Genomic DNA, 13614 nt, shown 5'->3' with positions numbered 1-13614 from the left:
ATGAAGCAGCTTCATATGTTCACGTGTCTTGCCTCGCTAGCCCTTGAAGCCAGCCATATCTATTTTCATCCACAATGTCAACACCTGATGCAAGGATTTGTGCCCCTCCCTTGATGAAACTGCGGGCTCCGCATGCAGATGCCACCCACAGATCTCTTAACTGTGGATAATGATATGTCTGTATTCAAGAAATGCAATCCCTTCACACTTCTTGTATCAGTGTGCATCATTTATGGCCAACCTCCTCTCGCATTTCAGTCCAATCTCCCCGTGATCTTCGCTAGTAGGTAACAAGCAGACTCCCTTGTTCCCCCTTACTTAAAACACCTTCACAGTGGGCACTGCAAAATTCATATAGGTGCAAACAATTTGCAATCTTTGGCATAATATCTTTCCCCTCCTGGCTACAAATTTGTATTTTATAGGGAAAGCAGCAGGATTCTTGCAATATTAATGGCGCAGTAGTGTGTTTCTAAGCGGAAGACCACAGCCGGAGATAATCTCCCCTAATTAGAGTGAAGAAAGGATTCTAGAATGAGAAACTGACCCTTTGAATGTATCCTTTCCTTTTATTTCAAGCTCATCTGGCCAAAGATCTTGAGCACAACATACATAAGATAAAAAGAAAATTTACAACATTATATTATAAACAATAAAGCTTTAAAATCTTAGGATTCATAAATCATTTTAAAATTACAAATATAACAATAAATAGCTTTATAGGGATAGCTGTATAAACAGTACATTGATAATATCTCCAATCAATAATGAAACCTTCTTCATCATCATTGATGTTGGAGGATGGCTGGGTCCACTCCTTTAAATATGCAAGGTCGTGTCCGTCCGTCCCCGTCCCCACCGCAAGCCACTAGTTTAGTATACACAAAAGCTCATACCCTGCCAGAAAATATTTTTGTTAGTCTTTAAGGTGCTACTGGACTCTTGCTCTTTTCTACTAGTTTAGTATAGTACAACAAATGCACAACTGTTCCACAGGATCTAATGTTCTTCCTTAAAGGAATGCCATTTTGGGGGTGGAATTCTGTGTCCCCTGCAATCTGGACACTGTGGTGTGACTGAGAAAATCCTATCTTTCCCAGGCAGCAGGGCCATTGCACTTTGGAGTCCTTCTTGGGTTGTGGTTGAATTAGAATGAACATCAAGGGTGCTTACGGGATGGTGCCATCGCATCACTGATGACAAAAGGCATACCTCCAGCTCCCTGCATTTACCATGGAGTAAGCTCAACACCACTACTCATTCCACCAAAAAGGAAGGATTCTTGAGCAGCCACAGCTTTATCTTCACAATGATCATCTTGTGAAGTTAGTGAGGCTGAGAAACATGAAGTGGTCCAGCAAGCTTCCATGGCAGAGTGGGGATTCGAACCCGAGGGTTCAAACACCATTCCCCCTTCATTTGATCCTCATAACAACAACCATGTGATGTAGGTTGTGTGTTAAGTGCCGTCAACAAGTCGCTTCAGTCTCATGGTAACCATATGAATCAATGCCCTCCAAAATGACCTATCTTTGACAGCCTTGCTCAGATCTTGCAAACTGAGGGCTGTGGCTTCCTTCATAGAGTCAATCCATCTCTTGTTGGGTCTCCCTCTTTTCCTGCTGCCCTCAACTTTTCCTAGCATGATTGTCTTTTCTAGTGACTGTTGTCTTCTCATAATGTGACCAAAATACAATAGCCTCAGTTTAGTCATTTTACCTTCTAAGGTCAGTTCAGGCTTGATTTGATCCATAACCCACTGATTTGTTTTTTTGGCAGTCGACGGTATCCGTAATACTCTTCTCCAACACCCCATTTCAAAGGAATCTACTTCCTTCCTATCAGCTTTCTTCAATGTCCAGCTTTCACACCCATACATAGTAAGAGGGAATACGATGGCATGAGTTAACCTAATCTTGGTGGCCAGTGACACATCCTTACACCTCAGAATCTTTTCTAGCTCCTTCATGGCTGCCCTTCCCAGTCTCGATCTCCTTCTGATTTCTTGGCCGCAGTCTCCCTTTTGGTTGACGATGGAGCCAAGGTATAGAAAGTCTTCAACAATTTGAAGACTTTCTATTCCTTGAGGTAGGTTAGCTGAGAGAAGGCGACTGGTTCTCTGGCAAGCTTCCGTGGCAGAGTGGGGATTCGAACTAGGTTCTCCCAGGTCCTAGTCTCTCTCTCTCTCTCTCTAACTGCTACAGCACACTGGCTTTCAGTCCCCACACAACAGATTGAAGGTGCTGTGTTTGGCAGTGAAGTCTACTGAATTCAGTGGGACTTACTTTTGAGTAAAGTCGCACAGGATCTGGCAGCCCTCCAGCTGGATTTGACTCCTGAGGGATGAGCTGCCAGCGTTACAGCCCTAACGTCTGTCTCACGTTGAACAGTCAGGAATGCTCTGCATCATGGGCAGGTGCCATTCTCTCTTAAGGCCGGACTGGCTGTGCTCAACCTCTGGGGGAAAGGAAGTCGGTGTTCTGTCTGTTGTCTGGAAGGAACGGTGGGGTTAGGAGAGCGGCAGGAAAGAGGTGGGACCCGCAGGAAGCTTGGGGGAAAGCATTCAGAACTCGCCGTCTGTGTTTGGAGGAGGAAGTGTAGGAGAAGACCGGCTTTCTTTCTGATTTAAAAACAGCGATTGCAGAGGGTGTGTGGGCGTCGAGGGACTCTGGTTCCTGCTATTTTCTGCCAGATGGTTGCTGATAACTCCTCTCCTCTCTTGTGTTTTGTGTCACGGGGGGCTCTTGTTTTTCACATCGCTGCTACCACGTAAAGCCCTGTGCAGCCTGACAAGGGAGCTTTCTCATCATCCTCAAGGGAGTGTGAATCATCCCTCATGGATGCCTGATGGTGTTACGCTGGTCGACAGCACCTACAAAGCTGGCCGTCAAACAACAGGGGAACAAGCTAACATTTTAAGTGCCAGTTCTCTCTTCTACAGCAATTATTTGCATTATTAGAGTATTCTTATTCAGGGTGTTCCTAATGCACACCAGAAAATGAATAAAAATAATCCAATATGGAAAATATACTAATACATCCTTGGAAGGAAACCCCCTCCCTAGAATGTGCACAGCCATTGCCCAGTAAAAAGAAACCACGGGAGAGAAGACAATTTACCAGCAAAATTGTTGGGCCTCCTGGATGATACTTTTTGGCCTTTTGTGCAGAGAGATTTCCCCACGGTCACCCCCGCCGACTGCTTCGAGGCTTCCTTTTGATTATGCATGCCTTTTCCGCCCATTCTCCCTGCATGTTTTTCCAGTGTTCTCCAGGTGCTGTTTTAGCCAGAACCTGGAAAATGCGGGCAAAACATGCGGGGAGAGCAAGCAGTTGGTGGAGGTGACCACCGGAAAACGTCCCTGCATAAAAGGCCTTTGTTGCATGATTACTTTTGGCGCTTGGAGCACTTTCCCCAATTTAGTGCACATTTAGAGAGCCAGTGTGGTGTAGTAGTTAAGAGCGGCAGACTCTAATCTGGAGAACCGGGTCCAATTGCCCAATCCTCCAAATGAAGCCCTGTTGGGTGATTTTGGGCCAGTCACAGCTCTCTCAGAACTCTCTCAGCCCACACGGAGGCAGGCAATGGTAAAAGACCTCTGAATGTCTCTTGCCTTGAAAACCCTATGGGGTCACCATAAGCCAGCCTTAGCTTGATGACTCTTTCCACCACCACCAGTCCACAAATACCAGGGTTGCCAGGTCCCTCTTCGCAACCGGTGGGAGATTTTGGGGGCGGAGCCTAAAGAAGGCAGGGTTTGGGGAGGGGAGGGGCTTTAATGCCATAGAATTCAATTGCCAAAGCGGCCATTTTCTCCAGGTGATCTGATCTCTATCGGCTGGAGATCAGTTGAATTAGCAGGAGATCTCCTGCTACTACCTGGCAGTCGGCAACCCTAACAAATACACATGTTTTGTCAGAAATTATTATTTCTGCTGGGGTTTTAAATGCATTTTCCCAAACAAACGGCTATTGCTTGGACCTGAGAAAATCCAGTATTTGAAGAAAACCTTATGAGGGTTGCACGGATTTTTGGCTCCCAGCAGAGATTATTTACTTAAAACATTTAATAGCCCTCTCTCTCCCTTGTGGGACTCAAGGTGTCTTACAATATAAATAACACATTATAAAAAACACAATAAAAACAGTAATTATAAAACCCATAAAAAGTCACATTTTAAAAAGTCCAGCTAGGAAGGTCAATAATAAAAGCTAAACCAATCAAATGCAGTTTTAAATAAAACTGTCTTCAACTGCCTCCCGACGATCAACAATGAAAGGTCCAGGCGCACTTCCCTGGGGAGGTTGTTGCATAATTGTGGGGATTGAAGTGCCTATAAACTTCATATATGGGGAAAACATATATTCTTTCACATGTATGCATATTCACAAGTTAATATAAGATGCCCTGCTCATATATAAGAGCTTAGCATCAGACACATATATTCTACACACATACCGGTATGTAAAGGCATTTTGCATGATGGGTAAAGTATGAATCTTTGGTTCAGAGATTCACTAGTGTGAGACCTGGGTCAGCCTGACCCAGAACCATTTCTAGTCAAGTGCTAGTGAGATCATTCTCTCTCTCTCTCTCTCTCCTGGTACAGCCAGGCTCCCTAACAAGACCTAAACCTTTGATTTAAGAGATCAGAACTGTCCGCCAAGAATGTTAGGTTTCGTTTCTGTATTAGGATCATATGGCCAAGCTAAGTCAACGCCTTCAGGCCACTCCATAGGATATGTTAATTGTTCTGTATACGAATCTAGTTTGTATTGGCTCTAATATTCTACGTAATTGTAATTATTGCTGTCTGTTCTAAAGACTATAAAACATGATGTATTGCTTTGTTCGGGGTGGAAAATGTCTGACGCTTAGAAAGGCATTGACCACGCGCGCTCTGCTGTTTTATTGGCCAACAAAACAACTGTTTGATCTCTAACCTCTCCTGAATTACTTAATTGAGTGCTTGAGAGTAATTTAGGGCACTACGGGATGCCATGGAAAAGGCCCTTCCACCAAACAAGTATCTTTAATTGCTGTGACATCATCATTAAAGGCATGGATGGCTACAAAAGGGGAACTTCATGGATAGGTCTATCAGTGGCTACTAGCCATGGTGACTAAAAGGAACCTCCCCGTTCAGAGGCAGTAAACCTCTGAATACCAGTGCGGTGAGGCAACATCAGGGGAAGGCCTCGGCCTCTATGTCCTGTTGCTGGCCCTCCAGAGTAACTGGTTGCCCACTGCGTAAGACAGGATGCTGTTCTAGATGGACCCCTAGTCTGATCCAGTAGGGCGCTTCTTATGTGTTTATTGTCACATGGTTGAATTGGATAGGCTACGGGGTGCCATGACATCACCATACTGGCAAGGTGATTCCTGATTGGTTGGATCACAGAGCTAGCAAAAAGAACATTTTGGAGGAAGGAAAGAGCTGAGCGAGACCCTGGGGGCTGCATTCTGCCGAAATGTATAAACCAATACATAAAGCTCATGAACCACAACATGCCCCGTTCAGTGATCATTCTGGGGGCTTCAAAAGGGGCTAAAATATTTGCACAGAAATTATCTTCTTTCCCACTTCATTGACAAAGTAAAGTCTTGTCTAACAGAGCATTCCTGACCGGGCTTAGGAGGCAACGCAGCGACGCTGCCTCCTGAGGAGGTTTCGGCCCTGACAAAACCTCTGCTGGGTGCCAAAAATCCGTGCAACCCTCATAAGGTTGCACGGGAGATATGCCACCTAAAAGGTGGTGTGTCTCGGCAAAAGAAAAGGGGGCGTTCCCGAGCCATAACGGCTCAGGAGGCCACCTAACAGTCAGCGCCATGACGCCCCGGGAACACCTCCCAGGACGCCGCCACAGACTTTGCCAGCATCTGGACGCCAGCGGCAGGCTCTGTTGGCGTTCAGGCCTGGCAGTTCCCCAGCAGTGGCCGGTGACCGGCTTCCAGCCCTGCATGCCGGTGCTGGGACCACAAATGCCAGCATGCGCAGCCCAGATGCCACCACTGTGGGCCCTTGTGCTGGCGCAAGCCTTCGCCACCCTTCAAAGGCCTTTGGTCCCGGCCGCCAGCACATCTCAGGAATGTGCTGTAAGAAATGTAGCTTAAAGTATCTATGCTATGTTATGTGTATTATATTGGGTTTTTTGTGTTTTGTATTGTGTTGAAATATTATATAAAACAAAATAAAAATTAAAAAAAAAGAAATTCTGTTCTTGGCCTCAGTACCTTTTGGGCAGCAGAGGCTGAGTGCTAAAGGAACCTTCTTTCCAGCTCAATCTGGCTGTTGCATCAGCAATTGTGTAAAAAATTGTTGTTATTCTGTTCCTGCCAAAAAATAGTCTTGTCGTTGATAAGGTCTGTTGATGTGCCTCTGTCATTTAAGGGCAAATGAAGCCAACAGAAAAATAAAGGCTTTGCATATGGTTTGGTGACTCTGGCACATGGCTGGATCATCTTGTCTACGTGACAGCTTGGAGAGAGAGAAATTCAGGGCCCATTTGGGCCCTCCTTAAATATCTGAAAATGTTTATAATCAGATCTGACATAAAGGAGTGGCCCCTTAGATGCCCTTTAGCCGTGCCCAAGTTTTGATCTCTCACTCTGCAAAAGAACATGCCTAGATTCACCCAACATTGACGAAGCTACTTCACACCTGTCTCCTTTTCAGTATGTCTCTTTTCTGTAACATCCTCGAACCGCTTCTCATTAGCCTGTTGTTTTTAAATGCTGCTTGATTTTCACAGCTTTCCTCTGTTCTCAGCTGTCTGTCTGGGTTTCTCCCCCGCGCTGTGTGCACGCGAGACAGGTGTTTCTTCCTCTGTTTTCAAAAATCTCCCTTCCAGTATTGCAGGCTTGCTAGGGTTGCCAGCTCCGGGTTGAAAAATACCTGGAGATTGTGGGGGTGGTGCCTGAGGAGAGGAGGGACTTCACTGGGGTATAATTCCATAGAGTCCACTTTCTAAAGTGGCTATTTGCTCCAAGTGAACTGTTTTCTATCACCTGGAGATCAGTTGTAATCCCAGGAGATCTCCAGCCACCACCTGGAGGTTGCCAACCCAAAGGTTTAGATTGTTTAGTTTCCACAAACTATGCAGAGGCCTTCCTACAGTGTGCAGAGATGTCCCAGGTGGAAAGGATTTTTCTTACAGACACAATTTTCATTGATTTTGTTTTAAAATTTATACACCTCAAGGTGGTTTGCAATCCAATAAAAATCCAGTTTCACGCGTAGAACATTGCAATTTCAACATCAGCGTCCACAACTGTAAAATCAGGCCTGTGAACTCTACCCACAATCAAATACCCACCTAAAGATCTCTGACCCATAGCCCTTTCCAGTTATGATTTGGGGGCTCCTATCGCGCTTTGTATGATCCTTCTGATACACATGTTCACCATTCTGGTAAACAGGGCAACAGCTTCAGTACATTTGTGAACACATACCCTCATTCATCTAGGTTTCTGGTCATACGGACCGACACTGAAAAATACATGTTTCCCTTTTGTGTGTGCGCATGCTGTCAAGTCACAGCTGACTTATGGCGACCCCGGCGGGGTTTTCAAGGCAAGAGACATTCAGAGGTGGTTTGCCATTGCCTGCCTCCGCATCACGATCCTGGTATTCCTTGGAGGTTACCCATCCAAACACTGACCAGGGCTGACCCTGCTTAGCTTCTGAGATCTGTCTCTGTTTGATCAACCGGTATTTGGCTTGTTGTCTTATCCCTTTAGTCCCGTAAGAGCCTGCCGAATTGAATCCTAATGGTTCCTAGGAAGCCATATCTATAGGGTGATTGCTGTTATGCCCTCTAATGACATCATGTAATAGGGCTAATAATTTAAAGGGCAAGCATTAAGTTGGCATTTGCTTTTTTTTAAAAAAAGAACTCCTTTGTTAAACCTTACTGGATTCTTGTGGTGTTTCCATCTTGTTTATCTTTGTTTATGTCTATGGAGAGTCTGTTTTTGTAGCAGAAGGGTGTTTTGCATGAAATGTTAAAACGGAATCTGTTTTACATGAGAGTTTGGTTTGCAGAATAGGAAAAGTCTCTGGGCAGGCATCAGTTCCTTGGCACACAGATGATCATACATAAACCCACTCACCCTCCTCCAACCCAAGTTGTGGGGAATTATGGGTCAGAATGGCAAAATAAATTGCTTTGTCCGCAAACTTTGTGCATTCTGCCTTCCACCCAGGATTGCCAGCCCCAGCTTGAGAAAGTCCTGGAGATTAGGGGATGGGTTCTGGGGAAGGTGGGCTTTGCAGAGGGGAGGAACACACATGTTACTGCCTGAATCAGACCACTGGTCCATCAAGATTAGTATTGTCTACTCAAACTGGCAGTGGGCTCTCCAGGGTCTCAGGCAGAGTTCTTTCACGTCACAGTCTGCCTGTTCCTTTTAACTGTAGGTGCCAGGGATTTAATGTAGGACCTCCTGCAGGCCAAGCAGATACTCTACTGCTGAGACAAAACCCTTCTCTAGCTCATCAGAGATGCAATACAATAGAGTCTACCCTCAGAAGCTGCTATTTCCTCCAGGGGAACTGATCTGTGTAGCCTAGAGATCAGTTGTATTCCTGGAGATTTCCAGGCCCTGCCGGGAGGTTGGCAACCCTGTTACTTGGGCTGATGCATGCATGGTGGACTCTGATCAGGAGAACCGGGTTTGATTCCTCCACATGAATCTGGTGAACTGGATTTGTTTTCCCACTCCTACACACAAAGCCAGCTGGGTGACCTTGGGCTAGTCACACTCTCGCAGCCTCACCTACCTCACAGGGTGTCTGCTGTGGAGAGGGGAAGGGAAGGTGATTGTAAGCCAGTTTGATTCTTCCTTAAGTGGTAGAGAAAGTCGGCATATAAAAACCAATGTTGCTGCTGCTGCTTCTTCTGTTCTTTCTCAACTCAAGATACTCCTTATGGTACATGGGTCATTTCGCACTGCCCTACAAACTGAATCCTGAACCTGGATTCCTGGATCTGGATTCCACAGGGGCATGCGGAATCCCAGCTTCTGTTTGCAGTTGATGATTGTGTTTAGGCCCCTTAGTGTGAGAATCCTGCATGTCAACCAGTGACATGATGCATTGGTGCGCACGAGAGCGCAGGGCTTCTTGCACGACATCCGGCTTTGATTTACTCCATTGTAGGTACCTTTTACTGCCAGGCGATGGGTTTAAAAATAGCCTCTGCTTAGGAGAGGCATTCAGTGTGGTGTTGCTAAGGAAGAAATTAAATTCAAATTCAGGTCCTTTGCTTCCTTTGGGGGGTTACTATTGGTTTCCATGATAACTACCAGTGTGTAGGGTTCGCTTGCCACATAAACTAGGACATACAGCTGTGACTCTTCATCAGTTCTACTTTGGGGGAGCTCGCAAAAGCCTGTTTGGGTCCGGAAAAACAAACCAAAGTAATCATCAATGAAAGTTCTTCTCTCCCCGTGTCTATTACTTTGTGGCGGAAAAGCAATAGCATATACATAGTTCGCTCTACAATGAGGGAAGAGTTTTATTTCACTATTTATATCCTACTTTTCTCCCCGACGGAGACATAAAGCAGCTGACATCATTTACATCTCCTCCATTTCATCCTCTCAACAACAACCCTGTGAGGCAGATTTAAGCTGAGCAACTGGATGAAATTCCCTCAGCAAGCTTCCAGGGTGAGGACTTTTTAAAAAGCAAATATCACCCCTTCAAAGCAAGGCTCATTGCAGATTCAAGAAGACCCAGATCCCTGTTCTTTAATTAGCGAAATGGTTTCTCAGCTTAGGGTTGCCCCGCCGCTCTTCACCACCAATGGGATGGTTTTGGGGCGGAGCCTGAGGAGGGTGTGGTTTGGGGAAGGGAGGGACTTCAATGCCATAGAGTCCAATTGCTAAAGCGGCCATTTTCTCCAGGTGATCTGATCTGTATCGGCTGGAGATCAGTTGTAATAGCAGGAGATCTCCAGCTATTACCTGGAGGCTGGCAACCCTACCTGGGCTACATCCCCTAGAAGTGTGATTGGCATCTTTGTTGCAGGCCTTCTGGAGTGATCTGAAGATAGATTTCTTCCAGAAGTCTTTTAAGAGGGATTGTTCAATGTGTTATCCCAAAATTCTGATATTGCTGGTTTTGATTGATGACTTCTGACTTTGCTGCATTTATTATTGGATAAGTTCTATTTAGGGTTGCCAGCCTCCAGGTACTAGCTGGAGATTGCCTGCTATTACAACTGATCTCCAGCAGATAGAGATCAGTTCACCTGGAGAAAATGGCCTCTTTGGCAATTGGACTCTATGGCCTTTGGACTCCCCAAACCCCACCCTCCTCAGGCTCCGCCCCAAAAACCTCCCGCTAGTGGTGAAGAGGGACCTGGCAACCCTAGTTCTATTGTTGTTATCGATAGCTGTTTTGGGTGTCCGCTTTTGGCACAGAAAGGCAGGATATAAAATCACTAACTAATAATGGGTTGGATTGGGACTAAATTTCCCACTAATGGGAAGGGAAGGGTCATTTCTACCAATTCCCTCTTCCTGCTCCAAACCCCTGTGTTGCCCCATTCCAGAGGGTCCCCAGTCCCCCAGGAGCAGCATTTTGGGGAGACCAATGGCCTGCAGAAAGAATGGGGGCAGGAAAGTTCTGTTCCGCCTTTGGTGAATGAAATTTTTAGTTTGGTTCCAACCTGTTGAGAACTACAACATAAGAACATAAGAAAGGCCCTGCTGGATCAGACCAAGGTCCATCAAGTCCAGCAGTCTGTAGGTAGGGTCTCAGTGATGGAACTACTTAACCTAACTCAGAAGCTAGTTGAGTCTTTCCCCCCTCCCTTCGTCCCTAAATGCAGAGTTTCATTGGTCAATAATTCATGCTGATATATTAAAGTCTTCCTATGGAAATGTGGAAAGACATTCTTTCTACTGTGACTCACTGTCCCCAGTGTGTAAGCAACATACAACTCATTAGCAAAGTTGGTTCTAGGACAGTTTTTTTTTAAAAAAAAAGATGAAAGAAATCTCTTTCTCCCTCTCACTTTCTTTTTACATCAAATAACATCTTTAATTTGTCATAAGCCCCCCCCCCTTTTTAAAGGATTTTTCCTTCACCGCAAGGCTGTTTCCATAATTTGGTGTGCAAATGGCTTTCTGGAGAAAGCTCTATGTTTGCATATGTAAGTAGCATTCACAAGATGGATTGGGCGTGTGGCCACTAATATTTGCAAGGGGGAAGTACGGTTGCACAGGAAAGAGAGGGCAACTTCTGGCAATGCTTTACATCAACAGTTTCCTACAGGAAGGAGACTCTTATATGCTGGAGGGGGGACATTCTAGACAGTCAAAAATGGTTTGAAAGAGGGATTGATTTGCATGATGTGCCCGCTCATCCCCCTGTTGCTTCTAGCTAAACAGGTCTTGCAGGTTGTATCTTTCAAAAACCTGCAACACCTGTTTACCAGAGACAAAAATGGGATAAAAGTAATATGTATACACCATGGGAAGTGATGCCTAAACTAATTTTGATGCTCCTAAAACAGTTTGCTTACAGCTTGATGTTCCTGTGCATGTTTACTTGGCAGCATTTCCCACTGAGTTCAATGGAACTTACTCCCAAATAAGGGTGCACACACCAGTCACCATAGACTCTTGTGCTGACATTCAGCATCTGTCGATTACTGACATGCAGTTTCAATCTTAAATGCATAGGAGCCTAGTTTTAAAACAGATTGAATGTTCTGTAAGCAAGTTGATTGGCAGTGCAATCCTAAACAAAGTTATCCCCTGATAAGTACATTGACGTTAACGGGCTTAGAATGGCATAACTCTGCTATAACCTTCACATGTTCTGTCACCTGTGAACTGTGTGAACTAATGTGCTCTAACTGAGCCAGATCATCAGTACTCCAGCCATCATCGGTTAATATATATTTTATATCTATGCATATTCCCCACTCACTTGGGTAAACATTTTCAGGAACTCGCACAATTAATTTGTTTCACCAGGGAGGTCAAATATATATATCTGACCTCCCTGGTGAACCAAACTAATTACGATCAGTGCTAACATTTATCCAAGATTCAGGGGAGCTAATCAAGTGATTTTCTTATCACATGAAAATGATTGCCATTCTGCATACATAGATATGAAAATGTTCCCCAATCTGCACACATAGCCATCTATAGGGTGGGCTGCCTATCCATTACATATTTTCCTCTACTAGTTTTAGGCAGCTGACAGTATAAAAATGGTTAAAGCTTCCTCTTTTTTCTTTTTAAGAACAGATGGTTGATTCTGAAGTTCTTGAACCATTTATGTGCAGGAATTAGTATGATAGTAACAATAATGAGCTTGTTAATTTAATTTATCTGCCTCAAAAGGAATTAATCACATTTGCATATTTGTTTGCATTTGAAATGCTATGTTTTGGAATTAAATTGTAGCTTTTCTCATAGAAGGAAGTTTTGGAGAGGATTATCAGAAGACTTTGCAGGGGCAAGATCCTGAAAACCCATAACCCTTCTTTTATCTTTGGTGGCTACACAATGCTTAATTCTAAGGGGGAGATTGGGGGAGAATAAGCATACCCAATATGTACCGCTTGGCACATGCAATGCCCTTTAATTTGTCTCGATGTAACAGCCTGCCTGAGAATCCTAACTCGAAAACGTGCCTTTGGATGGCATCATGGGGTTCATTAATTGCCTCTCCCCGCTGGTGTCCCAGCTCAGCTTACCCAGAGTGGTGGGAGGAAGAAAAGTGGCCACCCACTGAGCTAATAACTATTCAGAACAATTTGCTTTTAATGGATAAGCCCGTTCCCTTGAAGCTCAGTGGCTTTCCACAATCGCTTCGGAAGAACAGATTCAAAATCCTGGGCAAATTTCTCTCTGGAGGTTCCGTTCCACTCATGTGAACTGGGAGCCCGCCGGTTTTCTTGTGCTGCTCTCCATCCAACCCACTCGATAGCGTGGCGTAGTGGTTAGTGTCAGATTAGGCTCTGGGACATCCAGGTTGAAGCCCCAGCTTGTTGTGGAAGCTCGATAGCAATGTCAGATGACCCTGGGTCTAAGGTTGCCAATCTCCAGGTATTAGCTGGAGATCTTCTGCTATTACAACTGATCCCCAGGTGACAGATCAGTTCACCTGGAGAAAATGACCGCTTTGTCAATTGGACTCCATGGCATTGAAGTCCCTCCCCTCCCCAAACCCTGCCTTCCTCAGGCTCCACCCCCAAAATCTCCCGCCGGTGGCAAAGAGGGACCTGGCAATCCTACCTGGGTCAGTCAGTCTCCCCAAGCCTAACCTACCTCATAAGGATGTTGCGTCAGGATATAATGGAGTAGGAAAGAATGTTGTTAGAAACTGCTTTGGATCCCCGTTGGAGAGAAAAGCAAGACATAAATAGTACAAGCTGTGGTTGGCAAACCAGCTAGAAACCCTAGTTTGAAATCTGCTTTTGGTGCCAACTAAATGGTCTGCATCCAGATGATACAGCTAACTGGTGCTTGATCGAACCATGATTTATAAACCCCAAGAAGAGGGGAGATTGATGTCTGAATGCAGCATGAGTGTGACCCTTTGGTGGTTCAAGCTTTTCCAGCAACTTGCAGGGAGGAGTTCAGG

At 45.1% G+C, this 13614-nt stretch overlaps 1 protein-coding gene across 1 annotated transcript in view; it reads right to left on the bottom strand.

The window, feature by feature from the left end:
* NRGN (neurogranin) overlaps positions 1-13614 on the bottom strand; it is a 35358-nt gene that overhangs the window by 1023 nt on the left and 20721 nt on the right. The gene's annotated exons all lie outside the window — the stretch shown is intronic.

This window comes from Euleptes europaea, chromosome 14 (assembly GCF_029931775.1).
Source record: "Euleptes europaea isolate rEulEur1 chromosome 14, rEulEur1.hap1, whole genome shotgun sequence".
In the NCBI taxonomy this organism is placed as follows: domain Eukaryota; kingdom Metazoa; phylum Chordata; class Lepidosauria; order Squamata; family Sphaerodactylidae; genus Euleptes; species Euleptes europaea.
Note: the sequence above shows the minus strand (reverse complement) of the source record. Positions and strands in the feature narration are given on the sequence as shown.